Genomic DNA, 17,977 nt, shown 5'->3' with positions numbered 1-17,977 from the left:
AAATTTCATGAACATGACGGTATAACACTACAAGCATATTAAAAGGCCCTATTTACCATAAAAAAGGGCTTCCGGTTAGTATAATTAGCATCTGCATAATAGAACCTTCGTTCCAAGATTTGATCGAAAAGTACTTCAAATAGAAGAAATCTTCTTCTTCTCCAAATGAACTGAAGGGCTGTGTCTGCATCGTATAGTTTAACACATTCGTCACCCAAAGCGACTTTTCTTAATTTCTTGGGGAGTCCAACTAGCGGTTAAATTATTAAATGAAGATCAAACGGAGCAATGTCTGGAGAATACGGCGGGTGGGAGAGGACCTCCCATTTCAGCGTTTTCAGGTATGTTTTGACCGGTTTCGCGACATGCGGCTGAGCATTATCGTGCTGCAAAATAAGTTTATCGTGTCTTTGCTCGTATTGTGGCCGTTTTTCCTTCAGTGCACGGCTCAAACGCATCAATTGTCATCGGTAGAGGTCCCCCGTAATGATTTCATTCGGTTTTAGCAGCTAATAGTACACCACACTCAGCTGGTCCTACCAAATAGACAGCTTAACCTTCTGGCCGTGAATATTCCGCACGGCCGTCGATGTTGATGCATGGCCGGGGTATCCATACGTTGCCTGACGTTTAGGATTGTCGTAATGGACTCACTTTTCATCGCCAGAAACGATTCAATGCAAAAAATCCTTTCTTTAATGCCGTTAGAGCAGTTGTTCGCACGTGAAAAAGCGGCGTTCGACGTCTCGTGGCTTCAATTCATTCGGCACCCAAAAAAACTCAACATATTCGAAGTGTCAGAAAACTATGTTGTTTACGCTTCAACTTTTTGACATATACTGAAAAAGACGCACAGTAACAGTAGCTTTCCAACGAATGTCTGGAAATTTTATTCACTGGAATAATAATCAAGTTACGCCATCTGTTGTAAAACCGAAGAAACTTACCAATACACGAATTGATGAACTGAATAAAATAATTTCGTAGTCCTACGTGAGATTTTAAACATTTACAGATTTTCAATATTTTCAAAGATTTCAAAAATTTCAAAGATTTCAAAGATTTCAAAGATTTCGAAGATTTCAAAGGTTTCAAAGATTTCAAAGATTTCAAAGATTTCAAAGATTTTAAAGATTTCAAAAATTTCAAAGATTTCAAAGATTTCAAAGATTTCAAAGATTACAAATATTTCAAAGATTTCAAAGATTTTAAAGATTACAAAGATTTCAAAGATTTCAAAGATTTCAATGATTTCAAAGATTACAAATATTTCAAAGATTTCAAAGATTTCAAAGATTTCAAAGATTTCAAAGATTTCAAAGATTTCAAAGATTTTAAAGATTTCAAAGATTTCAAAGATTTCGAAGATTTCAAAGATTACAAAGATTTCAAAGATTTCAAAGATTTCAAAGATTTCAAAGATTTCAAAGATTTCAAAGATTTCAAAGATTTCAAAGATTTCAAAGATTTCAAAGATTTCAAAGGTTTCAAAGATTTCAAAGATTTCAAAGATTTTAAAGATTTCAAAGATTTCAAAGATTTCAAAGATTTCAAAGATTTCAAAGATTTCAAATATTTTAAAGATTTCAAAGATTTCAAAGATTTCAAAGATTTCAAAGATTTCAAAAATTTAAAAGATTTCAAAGTTTTCAAAGATTTAAGAAATTTCAAAGATTTTAAAGATTTCAAAGATTTCAAAGATTTGAACTATTTCAAAAATTTAAAAGATTTCAAAAATTTCAAAAATTTCAAAGATTTAAAAGATTTAAAAGGTTTCAAAGATTTCAAAGAATTCAAAGATTTGAAAAATACCAAAGCTTTCAAAGATTTCAATGATTTCAAAGATTCCAATTTTTCAAAAATTTCAAAGATTTCAAAGATTTCAAAGATCTCAAAGATTTCTAAGATTTTAAAGTATTCATGATTTCAAAGATTTCAAAGATCTCAAAGATTTCTAAGATTTTAAAGTATTCATGATTTCAAAGATTTCAAAGAATTAAAAGATTTTCAAAATTTCAAAGATTTTAAATATTTCAGGCAATTGAGAGAATTGAGAGAATTTAAAAATGAAAAAATTAAGAAATTAAAAAAATTAAAAATGAAAAAAATGGCATATAGAAAAATAGAAAAATTTAAAACTTGAATAATTAAAAAGGTCAAAATTTAAAAATGAAATTATGTTTCGAAGAATTATTTGGTTCTATGCTTCGATTTCTCGGGAGATGACTGTCCAAAAAATCATGCATTGGCCAAAACTTGTCTTTTTCATTGTAAGAGAGTCAATCGAACGGGTTTTGTCCTACATCACAATGTGTGTCCTTTTATAGATTTTTCGAATAGCCGAATAGCCGTTGATGGATTAACATAAAAATTTCTTCGAATAACAGTTGTAGAAATCAAACTGAGTCGACATTAGAAATGCATTCAAGAGCACTCCAAACTGCAACAAGCACTGAAACGAGAATCAGTCTCTCAGTGGAAATTTATTGATCGACAGATTGACGCAGATTACATTTACCGGATCAATTATTCACGTCGATGATAGGGCATGCATTTTCCAACACGTGTATACCTGTAACAATAATCAATAATACAATAATCAACTTCGCATGTAAAAACAGAGGAAAATACCTTCGCTAGTGCCTTATTTATTGTTATTATTGTGGCGGGCATACCATCGATTCGGAACAACAAAACCAATAACCAAACCAATGCAGCAATTATTGCAGGAGACAAGGCCAACACTGTGACGGCACGGCGCGCCACATTTGTACACTTGAACATGATCCACACTTGAACATGATCCAAAAAAGTGCTGCAATATCTCATTGCGGAGTCGAGGGAAAATCCCTCCCAACGTTAAACATGGATTAGTGCAATTGGTTCCTATTTGGAGCGATCTGTTGTTTTGTGCATATATGGGAGAAGAGGGAGAGTTTTACCGCCGTGGGAAAATTGTCTCAATCCAATTTCTCCAAGACTAACGACGACGAAGCGACCGAGCATCTCACGCTCGCTTCCACTCGAACGTGCGTTCCGAGATGCCGCAGGAATATAAAATGAACTTTGGTGCTGGGGGAACAAGCCTGCTCGATATGTTGCCCAATTCTAGTGGTGACACTATGTAGCAGCCATGGAAAACGTTTAGAAATCTTATAACGATCGGAGGGTTTATAGAGAAATTATGAAAATGGGATGGTTTGGAACTTGGCAAAAATTGTTATCCACCAGCCGGTTCCCAACATTAAGGCCACTTATCGTGCGTGCTTTCAAAAATGTTGAACGATTGTTATGGAGAAAATTTGGAAATTTTGAAAACGTGGGTAATGATAAAAAATTTAAACTGACGGTGAAAAAAACACTAGTAAAACGTCCTTTTTATATATTTTAGCTGGCTTACCGCAGATAGAATTTTATCACGATAAAATTTAATGGCTTTCCCCTTATAATAACAAGCTAGAACACATTTCCCATACCTTATGGATACGGATCCACCGAGGAAGCATAACGATTCCATTGTCCCGTTTGGCACAGGACAGTGACTAACGATGGATACCACCCGCCAACCACGCCCAGGTGTACCACGAGCACACCTGCTAAAAATAGTTGGAGAAATGAATTCGTTCCACAAAGCACAAAGCCATTTTTTCTTTAAATGCTTCTTCTGAAGAGGCGCAACTGCCTCCCCCTCTCGATCTCTCTCGGGGGACCAATCATTACGGTGTAACCCGTTCGGAATAATAATGCGGCAATAAAACGGTGGTTAAATATTCAAATCTGTCACATTCAGAGCGTAGCGGCGCACTCTGCATCAACACCACACACCCCATGGGTGAAATCTTCCGCAGCGAAACAAAAAAAAAATACCAACCAAAAAACTGGTTGGTAGTTGACGTCACAATTGATTTGGAAGTTTTTTCTTTTGTTTCGCTGCTGTTTTTGAATTGTGTCTGAACTTGTGGACATGAGGAAGGCTGCGGCACTGCTGTTTTACATTGAACATAGGTGAATGGATACGGCATAAAAATTTAGATCGCCAACTATAGCGATTAACCATGTCTCACATTGAGTTAATTACAATTTTAATTTTTGAGCAATATAGTTCCGTACAATATATTAGTATACAAATTCTTGCAAACATATCTGAAGGAATGTAACGCTAGGTATCCTGAGTTGTTGATAGCTGAGGCTCAGCCAGAGCTGCCTCGAACGGCAACGGTGATTGATTATTAATTTGGCAGAAATATGCCGAAGGAGAGAAGCAAGGATAAATACATGGTGATTAATCTCTTGTAGAAGTATCCAAAACGATCAGAACTTCCATGATGTTGTGAAATCCGAGTCCAGAATCTCTAATCTGGTTTAATTCATGATTTATAATCCGACTGTTGAGTCTGAAATCTGAAATGTGGAATCTAAATCTCTAAACGAAAATCTAATCGCATCGGAATCTAAATCTGGGATTGAACCTTAACCATGGAATTTTAACTTTGGATCTACGATCTAGTAGCATAATATGGACATTGAACCTGAAATCTTAAATAGAAATTTCAAATCTGGAATTTGAATCAGGAATCAGCGGAACCAACAAACGCATATTTCACAGCACAATTCTTATTCTTGTTTTTATAGAGCGCAAATGCACTGAATACTTCCATTGATATGTGCAAACGATTGACACAATAGCGGTGAATTGGTAAAATGCCAGTTTGAATATTTTCAAATTACCTCTCAGCTTCAGCTTATGATGTTGGCTGATCGCTGTCTGGAGTGAAACTAAAAAAGAAATGACAGAGTAAAATAATTTCTATGCTTGAATGCTCGTCACATTGCTTACTCGTATTTGACAGCACACTTGGAGAGCTTTTGAATTTTTCATTCGTTCCAGAGTTAGTTTCGAAAAATATATGTTTTCTTTATTACAATAAATACGTAGAATTATCCCCAAATATTTGATGCAACTACCTCTGTGATCTATCCAGAAATGGTCGAGTTAAAAGAGTTCAAAATCTTTCATTTTCATTGGATGCACACTTTTTAAATTTTTTTTTACACACTATATTTTTATACAGACGTATTCACAGCATGCATGAATTATCAGTTGCCGGCGCCGAGAATACTATGCTCTCTTACGCCTCTTTTAATACAATTTTTATCGAAGACACTCCATGACAATCCATTTGTGAAATTGTAATTTCAAAAACTGCCGCGAATGTTCTTTCCCATGCGAAATGAAACACTTTGACGATGGTATTGAATATAGCCCATTCGTTTCAGTCTTCAATTGAAAAGAAACAGAATAATATAATCGTATTTGTAGAGAATATACCGATTTCTCCTAACCTCGATAGACTAAAATAAATCAATCGAAAATGGCTGAATTGAAAAAGATCGATTAAAAAATCATCATCATTTCTTAGTCTCGAACATAACACTCTCTGGTCGGAGTCTGAAATCTGAGAAAAAAAAATGGGTGGGTTATATCTATGATAAAACCGCAAGGTTGACGTGGGACTATCTTAGCTTAGTAACCATTTGTATGTATTGATTGCAGTTTGCATGTATTTGCAATGGCGATTTCCCCAGACACCTTGGTTTAGAAGTCTTTATAGGTAATCAGATTTCAGTCGGAACAAAAATACTCCCGACCTGCATGAATTTGCAATCCCAATTTCCCTGGACACCTTGTTTCTGAAGCCTGTGTTGGGGAAACATATTTTAGTCGGAACAAATTGCCCTCGACTTGCATGTATTAGCAATGCCAATTTTCCCTCGCTCCATGGATTTGAAGTCTGTGGTAGGGAAACACATTTCAGTCGGAACAAAAATGCCCCCGAATTGCATGTATTTGCAATGCTAACTTTCCCACGCTCCTTGGACTTGAAGTCTGCGTTAGGGAAACGCATTTCGGTGGGAACAAAAGCTGCCCCTACTTTCATGTATTTGCAATGTCGATTTCGCCAATGCTGCTTGGTTTTGAAGTCTGTGTTAGGGAACATATTTCGGAGAGAACAAAAGTCCCCCTACTTTCATGTATTTTCAATTCCGATTTCCCCAACGCTGCTTGGTTTTGAAGTCTGTGTTGGGGAAACCGTAAATCGGGCCAATCAAAACGAGGCAGTTAGGGCGTTTAGATAACGCTTAACATTTTACAGTTATTCAATTATTTATCTAATGAAAAATGACATTTTATTAATTGCGATAGATGCGTAGAAATATTCCCTATCAATTGATGCAAACATCTTTCCGATCCTGTAGAAAATGTTCGAGTTATAAGCATTCGAAATCTTGCATTTTTCCTGCATGTTCAGTGTTTATGTTTTCATTTTACCCCCCATATATTCCGGTTAGACGTAGTCCCACGTCAAAAAACCATGAACTAAAATCAAAAATCAATCGAATTCGCATTTTCCAATTTAGTTCAGCGTCCGAAATCTGCGTATGTAAAACCAAATTCAAAATCCGAGGATCCGAAATTGAATCTGAAGGTATGGTTTGAAGCAGAAAACTGGAAAGTAATTAAGGTTTCAACATGCATTCGAAAATGTTGATGAATCATTTTTCACGTCGTAACACGTCTTTGGAATTGAATTTTTTCTTATTTGATATTTGAACGCGGAACCCAATCCGGAGTTCAAATCCAGAATACAAAACCGAAATCTAAATTCAGAACCCGAAACCGGACTCGTCATCTGGAACCTAAAATCGAAATCCAAATCTGGAATGCAAATAAGGAATCCAAATCCGGAATGTAAACCTGGAATCCAAATCTGGGATCCAAGTACAGTATCTAAATCTAGAATCCAAAACCAAATCCAAAATTTAAACTCGAAATCCAAATCTGAAATCAGAAGACAAATCCGGAATCCAGAGCAGGGATTCTAATCAGAAATTAAATTCCGGGATCTAATTCTGGAACCCGAATTAAGAATTCAAATCTGGTATACAAATACTACTTCTGAACCAGAGCTGAAATCCAAATCCGAAAATGAAATCTGAAATCCAAATTTGGAATGCAAATCCTGAATCTAAATCTGGAATCCAAATCCGGAATGCGAATACGCAATCTAAATCCGGGATTCAAATATGGAATTCAAATCGGGATTCTAAATCTGGAATCAAAATGTGGAATCCAAATCCGAAAAAAACCGAGATACGAATGAAAAATCTAAATCCAGAATTCAGAATTGGAATCCAAATCCAAAATTCAAATCCAGAATCCAAATCTGGGATCTATATCTAGAATCGAAATCAGAATTCAAATACGGAATCTAAATCCAAGGCTGGAATTCAAATCCAGTAGTAAAACTCGGGATCCAAATCTGGAATCCATAGCTAGAATCCAAAGATGGAAATCATACCTAAGATTCAAATCCGGAATACCAATCTGGAATTCAAATCTGAAATTCAAATCCGGAATGCATAACCCGAATCCATATTCGTTATTAAAATCCCGGATTTAAATAAATCCGGAATCCAAATCTGGAACTCAAATCCAGAACTGAAAACTGGGAACTGAGTCCAGAATTCAAATCTGGAATTCAAATTCAGAATCCAAATTCGGAATTGAAATCCGAGATCCACATGGAATCCAAATCCAGAACCCATATCTAATTCCCAAATCTGGACTCCACATCCGGAATCCAACTCCAGAATCTACATATCGATTCCAAATCCGGAATAAAAAATTCGGGATCCAATCTCAAATCCCGGGATCTTTGGTAAATCTCAAAGGAATGCTAATAACTAATGACTCGATGAAAAACAGAGTCAGTATTTGAATCTGAATTATATTAAGATGTCCAATCTGAAATACAAAACTTGAAATGTAACAAAAATAGAATCTAGAATCCAAATCCGAAATCGAAATTCCGAAAGAACAATAAAAAATGGAAGGATGGAGACTATTTAGTTAAATTTCGGGGTGTGCGTGATTTTATTGAAATTTCGATAAGATTCATATCAATTCTCAACCTCAATGATTTCGATCCGAGGATTTCGAATGCAAAAGTAGAATATAATTCTTGGAACTTATTTTCTGAATCAAGAGTTCGCAAGTGGATTTTACGTCTAGAATAGTTGAAAGAATCAATTGATATTCTGAAATATATTAGCTGTTTTATTTTTGAAAGTTCAGAATTGATACATCAACTAGTTTTGAGGCAAATATAGACCTTCGTCTTTTTAAATATATGTCGAAAAAACGAAAAATCTACATGAATGTAAAAAGATTGAGCCACGTGAAAAATATAAATAGCAATATTTTTAAATGACAGAATCTAAATGGTATCCAAGATAATACAATCACAGAAGGTAATGTTCATGATACGATCGCTTGTCTCGAACCTCCCAAATTGTCCGCTGAAGTTTTCATTTTCAGCCACAAGAGCGGAGTCATCGTATTATTCGTATCAGTACAAGCTCGATGCCGAGCGTACTTTGTGCATGTTCGGAGCATGCATACGAAACCGTCACCATCAATCGCATTATCATCACGTACAGATTTACGTTTTAGAAGATATGCAAATCATCGAAATCCATTCGTAACAAAAAGCATTATTCATGTTGAAACTATTCTATAAAAACGCGACTTAAAAATATACGTAGTCTTACGTCAAACTACAGGTTTTGAAACTTTCCGATAAGACATGAATTTATATGTAAGAGCAAATTCGGAGCAACTTTTTCAGCAGTTTTTAATGCAGAACTAAGTTGAACAAGAAAGTTTAGTGTGCTGAATGTAAAAATAAAAAGTGAACATGTAACAGAGAAATGAAAAATCTCTCGACACGAAAAAATCTCAAGTTTGAAAATTCACAGTGAAATTTTGTGGGTGTAAAAACATTGGAAAATCTAGGCGACTTCATGAAAAAGATCTAAGTTTTTATTCTTAAATTTATACAAAAAAAATGTAGCTCAAAATTATAAGACATTCAAAATAGTGGTCGAAAAAAAAATAAAAAATTAAATTTAAAATAGTATGAAATTAAATTATATGAATAGCCCATACAATAACCAGCAAGTTATCCATATATCGGAGGATTTTGAATTGTATGGGGAAAAGGCAATGGCAAACAATTTGAAAAAATCTTTAGAAATAGTTTTGACAGTCCTATTGCGATATGGAAAGGAGTAGCAATTGCACCAGGCAAGAGTATAAAAGATATAATTTGCGATTTCTATTCCAGCTAGAGACGAATGAACTCTCAGAGTTTAAAGTCTCTTTAATTCAATACCGTTACCGTTCTATTCCAGTATCTCTGTAACCATCGACCCGTCAGCATCGTTCATGAAGGTTGAGAGATGATTGATCGGAAGTTGCCACAAAACCACGCATCCCATCGGCCCTTTTCAAGGCAAAAAAAATCTACTGAAAAGTTAATTGTTTTTATTTTGTTTCACTCAATGTTTTTAAGATAAATTAATCTCTCATTGTAAACGGCTTTATTTTATTTAGCTTCACTTAGAATTGTTTTTGATTGGAATAGAAACATCTTTTTTATATTGGAAGGTTATATTTTTATATCCCCGTTCTCTTGAACTCGGTGGCGTCTCGTCCGCCTGTTCAAACTGTTCATAGGACAAGTAGACAATCTCAGATTTTTTTTTTATTATTTCACATTTGTAGCATGGATGAGGAATTATCGAACGTAATTTACAGTAGAACCCCGATTATCCGCGGAATAGTCGGGCTAGGTAACCGCGTATAACGAAAATCGCGGATAACGCAATAAAGGGCTTAACACGAAAAAAAAATATTTTAGCATGAAAACTATGCTGCATCAATACAGAAATCATTAAACTTTCCATCTGTAAGGTCCTGTACACCAGTGATCAGATAATGTGAAAGGCATGGCCAAAACAAAAAAAAACGATACCCTACCACTAACCGACAAATTTCGGGAAGATGTAAAGAATTACTAGGGAACTCACTTTCGCGGATAATCCACACCGCGAGGTTCAACTTTATTTGTAATTTTCATATTATCCCGAATACCCGTACACACAAAATCAATTTACAGCACATGTTTTGGCATCCCGATTTATTACATAAAATAAGCCTTAAAATAACAGAAAATGTGCTACTCTCCCATACTCGTATAGCATTTGTATAATATATATGCTATAGCAATATAAGATCAATATGAACGAGCGAAACAAGAGACACTTTGCAAATAATCACGCATTAAACCTTATCGCATACTTTGCCAAAAACACGGCCCAGACCGAAAAGAATATAGATTCACGTTTATGCTCTCATTTTTAATCTTAGAAAACACTTTCCAACTTCATTTTATATTGGGGTGTAATATTCTCACGCATTTATGCAACAGCACCAGGGGTTATGTGGTGAGCATGGTCGTGTAAAACAGCCTTGCATTCCAGCCGGCCTTTGTTCAATCCCCGTTGGCATCGTTTGGGCTTTTTTTTTGGTACAATCCCAAGCTGACGTTCAGTCTGAGAGAAAGAGACATGCATGCAAACATTTTAAAGCTTTTGAAAAAGGAACTTTTATTTTTAAATTACACCCTTCAGCACACGAAAAAGCATTTTTTCCGTCGAAGATGAAATGTTTTCTGTCAGCGCTAGTTTGGCTGTATATTCTGTTCTGTTTGGCTACATTTGACTACATCACACAACCCGCACGTAACACAACACAACACTAAGAAATAAGCAGTAATGACTACCGGGTTCAAACCTTTCATCTAAACATACCGTGTTCAAACCTTTCATCTAAACATGCCGTCATTCAAACACTTTTCTGCATCTTCAAGTGCGACAGGGTAAACGCAGTCAGCTATGTATGAAGCGATCACTACTACTAATGCGTTGCCTTGCGTAAATATGATATTTGAGGTTGAAAGTTTTCTGCTGAACGAAGCCGATGGAAACACACACACACACATTTGTTGATTGAACAGGTAGCTCAATTGGTCACGCGTCGCCTCTGATTGAACTGAGTTATTGTCAAGAATCTTCAGTATAAAAAATACTGATGATTTGCATTTGTAACATGATGAAAACAAACGTGGCTGAAGTGATAATCTTTTTCGAAATCATTTTGTTTCGAAAGCTTCGATAATATCTTAATTCCAGCTCAAAAAAACCTCGCATATTTAAAAAAGTAACATGTCTGAAAGATTAATTAGTTTTCGAGTAGTTTTTCGTAACAGTCATTTTATATAACTAAACAGATTGATGCAAATCATCCAATCTATTTTACAATTTTGCTTGAACCAAATCTGAACTACGTCATTTTTTGCTGAAACCCCCATGACTCAGCACATTGTGACACCGCATCGTAGTGCTGCATACTCTTGGCAATCCTTCCGCTACTCATCTGCATTACACCCGCAATGGCGCTCGCAACTTTTCTGCAGAAAAGCTCTGAGGGGTATTACCAACCAGTGCTTTCTTCCGATTATTACACCCTACAATAGCAACATTCAATCCGGCGGATCCGTTGGTCGTCTACGGCACGAGGAATATCCGCACTTTTGATTATTTTCATTTACGATCAACCGTTTTCGCGTTCACCAAATTCGCATTCACGCGCGGCAACAATTCACTTTCACGCATGGTTTACTTTCACTGATTTGGTTCCGCTGCGCTTTTGGATCCGCCTTTTGATGGATCCGGGTTCGCACCACATCAGCGGGCAACCCTGAGCTTGGGCAGCACACTTTATCCGCTGAGTAGGCGCACACGGCGGCAGTGACCTTCAACCCCCAACGTGCGCGCTTAGATTGTGAATAGCAGCATTTCCTGCGATATTGACCTTTCAGCGACACTCCTCGAGGGGTTTAAAGCGTTCCAACAATTAACATACACACACACACCTTCTTGGTGTTGGGTTCTGCAGCAATCCACTTTCGTTTTCTGCCACCCACCACCAAACACTCAACATTATTCTTCTCCCTTTTCTTAAGAACTGAGACACTGACTAGTTTGGCTCGTTGTGCATTCGGGCATGATTTCGCGACCTGCGTCTCCCAGAACCTGACACCGTCTCGCGCAACGGATGGCGGAACAAAACACTTCCAGATCTTCGGCACAACACGACGCGCGGAAAACTGAGCAAAACGAAATCATCGCACAAACACGTTCGCCACAACGAAGTGTTTGTTCGGCACTATACGAGCGCCGACCACTTACCGTTGTTACTACATACTAAACATATGGCGAGAACAGCCGCCGCCGTCGATGCTCTCGCGGCGACGAGTTTCTCACTTCTCTCCCTCTCGAAAGCACCATCACCACCCGACGACGGAAACTTCCTCGAGACTTCGCACTAAGCTCACGGCACCCCGAAGCTCACGTCATCTTTTCAGATCGTGACGGGCCTCCCTGTCGCACTGCCATTTGTTCTTACTCGCTGAAACATCTCGGGATATGTCGGCGCCCTGCCAAGTCTCCGCTTGAAAGCTTTTGCTATCTCAATGAGAAAGGGTCGTGCTTTTTGAACACAAAAAAGTTGATAGGAGCGTTCAACGCACAGAACGTTCCGTCAAAACACTGAGCTCTCTTTGTTATCATTGACAACCACACGATGATTGGGAGGGCAATTTGTGGTGATTAGTAGATATGTTTGTTGATACTTGGGTTTCCCAATTGTCAGGCGACTTCGCGTAGTTGCGCGCTCAACAAATGTGTTTTGACGAACGTCCACGGCAAGTGCGCAGTACGCAAAGTGGATTAATCCTAGGTGCATCATCAACATCAACAACAACAAAAATACTTTACGACGCTAATGGAGCGGATGTTTTTACAAACTAATCAAGCAACCGCTGTTACCCAGCTGCTGCCGCGTCGTCTTAAACAAAGTATGCTTAATTCAGTCAATTACTCAATTTTCATGATTTGAAATTTCATCGGCATGCGGAAGGCGAGCTTGTGCTTGGTTGTGCGGTTCGAAATTGAACTGTTCCGTGATTTACTGGAATCAATGAAGTGGCACACGTGGCGATGTTCCAGAAGATTTCTGATAGCCCCGAATAAATTAACCATTTTCTTATGAAACTTTTTTTTGTAGAACTTTTGAACTCAGATTTCGGTACTTTTAAACAACTTTCATCTGAAGTTTTCTTGAAGCAATCGTGTTAGACAATTGCACTGTACATACCAGTGTAACGGAACTATGACCGGGCGAAAGAAAATATCTTTTGTAGTTTTGACGTCGGACTAGGTTTGTCTTGACTATCTCTTTTTCCAGCGTATAGATTTTCATCGTTTGCATGCTAATCGAATAGTCGGTGAATATGATACATTGATGAAAATTTCAAGCATTCCCATTTTCCCATTCATTTATTCTGTGCTATAACGAACACCTAACGTAGCAGCTATCCACAATTCAGTTGCTACTCTGCATTTGCGATTTCCATTTAGAGGCGAATGAACTGCAAAGTTTAAAGCCTCTTAAAAACAAAGAATCGAAACGAATTCTAGTCTCGCAGCTGCCAGCAACCTTTCCTAATACTGAAGTGTCACCCGCTGGTTTTGTTCGACGCCAAATTCCAGAGCGAAATCGATTAAGGAGAACCCCAGTCTGGAAGATCGAAAAAACCGATTTTTAATTTTTGCATTTTTGAGAAGCTTATGTTCTTATAAATGTTGTCCTAAACGAATTTTTCGATATTTGATTTCGGTATTAAGTAACATCCAAAGTTATGAGGCTACCTCAAGGGATAGAATATTGCTGAACGAATTTTCAAACGCGTGTTTCTCGAAACCATGTTTATTCAATCGGTGGTATCGATTTCTCAGGATCTACTTGACCGATTTGGCTGGAATTTTTTATCAGCATGTAAAAATGAATTATCTAAAGCGTTACAAAGCCGTTTTTTATATCTATTTTATTTTTTATTTTTTATTAGCTTCTAGACAGCGATTTTTCATGAAAAATAACTCATTTTAAACAAAAATGGCCGCCATTTTGGCAATTTTTAGAATTTTCAAAAACCCCTATGTAACGTTTTGGGTGTTGTCCTAAAGTCTCAAAATATTCATTGCAATTTGTTCTCCGACATCCCGTTGCTTCAGAACCGATATCATCAGCAAGGTACCGACATTCAAACAACATTTACGCATCCAGCTGTCAACGGCGTAATAATCATTGTTCGCTCAAAGACAAAGAAAATACATCTTCAAATACACCTTAAACAATAAACAAAATACCAGAACACTTCACTTTATCCCTAACATCCGAAAAATCCCGAAAATTAATTATTTTTCGACCTTTCAGACAGAGGTCCCCCTTAAGGAATCTCATGAGTGGTTATGGATACATTGCTACTAATTCATTTCATTATTAATCATTTCATGGAATTGTGTTCCAACGTAGAACTACGTTTATCAACAAGGTTGAATGGAAATCTAAAAAAAATAACATGTAACGGAATTATGAAAGATTCCGAACGTTTTGAAGTTTTGAAGTTTCGAAGTTTTGAAGTTTTGAGGTATTGAAGTTTTGAAGTTTTGAAGCTTTGAAGTTTTGAAGTTTTGAAGTTTTGAAGTTTTAGAGTTATGAAGTTTTATAACTTTTCAGTTTTCCTTTTTCGGATTTTGAAGTTTCCAGTTGTTTTTTCGGATTTTCAGTTTTCAAGTTGTTTAGTTTTTCAGTTTTTCGGATTTTCAGTTTTCAAGCTATTTAGTTTTTCAGTTTTTTAGATTTTCAGATTCTTTAAAATTTGAAATTTTTAGATTTTTTAGATTTTGCCAATTATGTGGATTTTATGATTTTCGCTGTGTTATCAGAGCGCGCCTTTACTCGACTGGCAGCGCTTCTCCATACATACAAACCAAACCGAAGAAACCATACCTCGACCGACAGTTTACACACAGTCCAAATGGTCAGCAGAGTAGTGGTCAATAAATATGGATAGGAATGATGAAGAGGAAAAAGAAGAAGAAATCGAAGAAAGGGAAAATAGTTTTGGAGAAGAACAAAGATCATAGTTGAAATAAAAGTGATTTAGAAAGGAGGTCTAAAGAAATTGTTAAACTTTAGGCTTTAGGCTTTTGACTTACAGCTATTGAAACTATCTAACAGTTTATACAAAACGTACGGTGTCAAATAATCCTAACGCTACTTAAATCTAATTGCTATCATTAGTTATATTCGTCAAAAGGTAATATTTTGCCAAAATCTAGTAACAATTATACCTAACTTAAAAATATTCTAAATCTAGTAGATTATTCTAGGAATTTGTAACCGATAATCTGAATTCGCAACTTCAACGTAGTTGGCACCCCGAGAAAACATTCATCAGCTTTACTGATCGGGTGGAAATAGTAAACGTGAGTTTCAATTGTATAAGAAGAGAACATAATCGAACTACATATATTGTTTCCTATAGGAATTTTATAATTCTTCATCCAAGTAAAAAATACAAATGATTTATAAAAACGGAGAATAAATTATTTCGGTGCGCCAACACGCAGATTGTGCGGATCCCGGTTAGGTTTTGCAGATTTTGTAAATTTTGCAGATTTTTCAGATTTTACAGCTTTCCCGGATCTTGCAGATTTCGAAGATATTGCGGATTTTGAAATTATTGAGGATTTTGGAATTATTAAGGATTTTTCAGACTTTACATATTTTTCCATTTTTGCATATGGTTTAGAAGGTTTGGAAGATTTTACAGATTTCACAGATTCTACAGAATTTACAAATTTTACAGATTTTACAGGTTTTTCTGATATTGCAGATTTCGCAGATTTAGCAGATTTAGCAGATTTGCAAGTTTTTCTGATTCTGTAGATCTCGCAAATTATACAAATTATATGAATTTTACCGATTATACAGGGTTTTCAGATTCAAACAGATATTACATATTTCATAGACTTTGCTGATTTTTCAGATATTCCAAATTTTGCAGATTTCGCAAATTTTTCACAATTTTTAGATTTTTTAGATTTTAGTATCGCAGATTTTACAAACTTACTTTGCATGTCCGACAGATTTGCAGATTTTGCAAATTTAGCAGATTTTGCAGATTAGACAGATTTTAGATTATACAAATTTTACAGAGTATGAAGTTTCCCAGATTTTGCAAAATTTTAAATATTTTGCACTTTTTTAGTGTTTCTAGATTTAAAATATTTTGAAAATTTTGTAGATCCTACAGATTTTGCCGATTTCATGGATTTTTCAGATTTTCCATATTTTTAGATATTGCAATTTTTGCAGATTTTATGAATTTACAAATTTTGCTGAATTTTACAGATATTTAGGATTTCACAAATTTTTAACATTTTTTAGATTTTTCAGATTTTATTTTCACAATTTTTTTATTTTTTTTTTATTTTCGACAGATTTTGCAGATGTTGCAGATTTCTCATTGTTTTGCTATTTCACAGAATATTCAGATTTTTTATATATATAAACATTTTACAGATTTTATGAACTTCGCAGATTTTGTAGATTCAGCAGATTTAACAGCCATTTCAAAGAATTTATAGATTTAGCATTTTTTTTTAGATTTTATGGTTTATTTTGCAGATTTTGAGGATTTTTCAGATTTTACGGATTTGGCAAATTTTGCAGGTTTTGCAGGCTTCAGATTATACAGATTTTACAGCTTTTGCTCATTTTGCAGGTTTTGGAGATTTTGGAGGTTTGCGGATTTTGAAAATTTTGCAGATTTTACAGATTTTAGAAATTTTGCTTTATTTACAGATTTGGCAGATTTTACAAATTTCACAGATTTTACTAATTTTACAGATTTTACTGATTTTACAGGTGTTTATGATTTTACAGATTTTACAGTTTTTTTTTTATTTTGCAGATTTCGCTGATTATTCAATTTTTAAAAATTTTGTAGATTGTATAGATTTTCACATTGGGGGTAGACTTTTTCAGATTTTATAGATTTTTCAGTTTTTTTTTCATATTTTGCAAATTTTACAGATTGTATGAATTTTTCACATTTTGCAGATTTTCAGATTTCCAGAATTTCAAATTTTAAGATTTTTTGATTTTCGAATTTTCAGATTCTTAGATTTTTTAAAATTTTCAGATTTTTAAATTTCTAAACAAATTGCACTCAGAACTCTCACCAACAGCAGTGATTTTTTTATTTTGATTGAATCGAATTTCTTACTCTAAAATGTAGTATGTGAGCGAACGACAGAGAGCTTGAAATTTGAGTTCCAAAAGAAACTGTCTGCGACGACTTACGAAATTACCTTTGATCACCGTGGTATGCCCAATTTTGGTAACACTTACCTGAAAATAAAAGAAAAATATAGTTTATTTATAAAGTTGTGATAAAAAAAATAACAAAGACAAATGTAGAATAGATAAACATATAAATATGATTAATTATGAATGGCCCCGTGGCAACACACTTTCACAATAAAATAAAAGCATATGAATTCGATACAGTTGAAATTTTCCTAGGCAAAACAAAACAAAAACATAACGAAATTATTACGCTATCAGCAAAACCACATTAAGGACGATCCCGTTCGGGAAGCCGTGCTCTGAATTAAATCAAATTATTATCTCGATTAGTCTAAATTGTTCATTGTCCCTCTGCTGGGTCCAACGATCAAAGTGATATACTGCCTTAGCTCTCTATAATGAAATAACCCCGCAAACCAAATGGAAATAGTGACCAGCGCTCTGCTGCAGTGCAAACACTTCCCGCGCACACACCGTCCGTTAATTTGATAGTTCAATTTGCATTTTTAATTAATCGTGTGCCCCACATTTAAACCGTGCACTGTAGGCACTATTTGGAGCAATGCTGAACTTTAGGTGCACTACGGGCTACGGTAATTTCCACATAGAGCGCAGTAAAATGGTCTTTAAACAGCATTTGCATACGCCGCATGCAAATTATGGGCTTAAAATAGATGACTGTCCCGTTTTCCCTGTTGTAATGTTGCTACCCGGAAAAAACTATAACAGGAACAAAAAATTTACCGATTTTATCAATTTGCCATAAGGATATTACTGTCACAATCTGTTTCC

General features: G+C 35.6%; 1 protein-coding gene across 9 annotated transcripts in view; it reads right to left on the bottom strand.

Moving 5' to 3' along the window:
* LOC129765200 (MOB kinase activator-like 2) overlaps nucleotides 1–17,977 on the bottom strand; it is a 409,346-nt gene that overhangs the window by 80,676 nt on the left and 310,693 nt on the right. For 3 of the 9 annotated variants that reach the window (XM_055765224.1, XM_055765225.1, XM_055765229.1), the window contains exon 1: nucleotides 11,841–12,135. The exons of 5 other annotated variants lie outside the window; for them this stretch is intronic. The gene's annotated coding sequence lies outside the window, so the exon portion shown is untranslated. Of the gene's footprint in view, nucleotides 1–11,830; nucleotides 12,136–17,977 lie in introns of those variants that run through there. One more of the 9 variants, XM_055765228.1, reaches the window with a different exon arrangement.

Source organism: Toxorhynchites rutilus, chromosome 2, assembly GCF_029784135.1.
Source record: "Toxorhynchites rutilus septentrionalis strain SRP chromosome 2, ASM2978413v1, whole genome shotgun sequence".
In the NCBI taxonomy this organism is placed as follows: domain Eukaryota; kingdom Metazoa; phylum Arthropoda; class Insecta; order Diptera; family Culicidae; genus Toxorhynchites; species Toxorhynchites rutilus.
The sequence above is the reverse complement of the archived record's forward strand: the minus strand, read 5'-3'. Positions and strand labels throughout refer to the sequence as shown.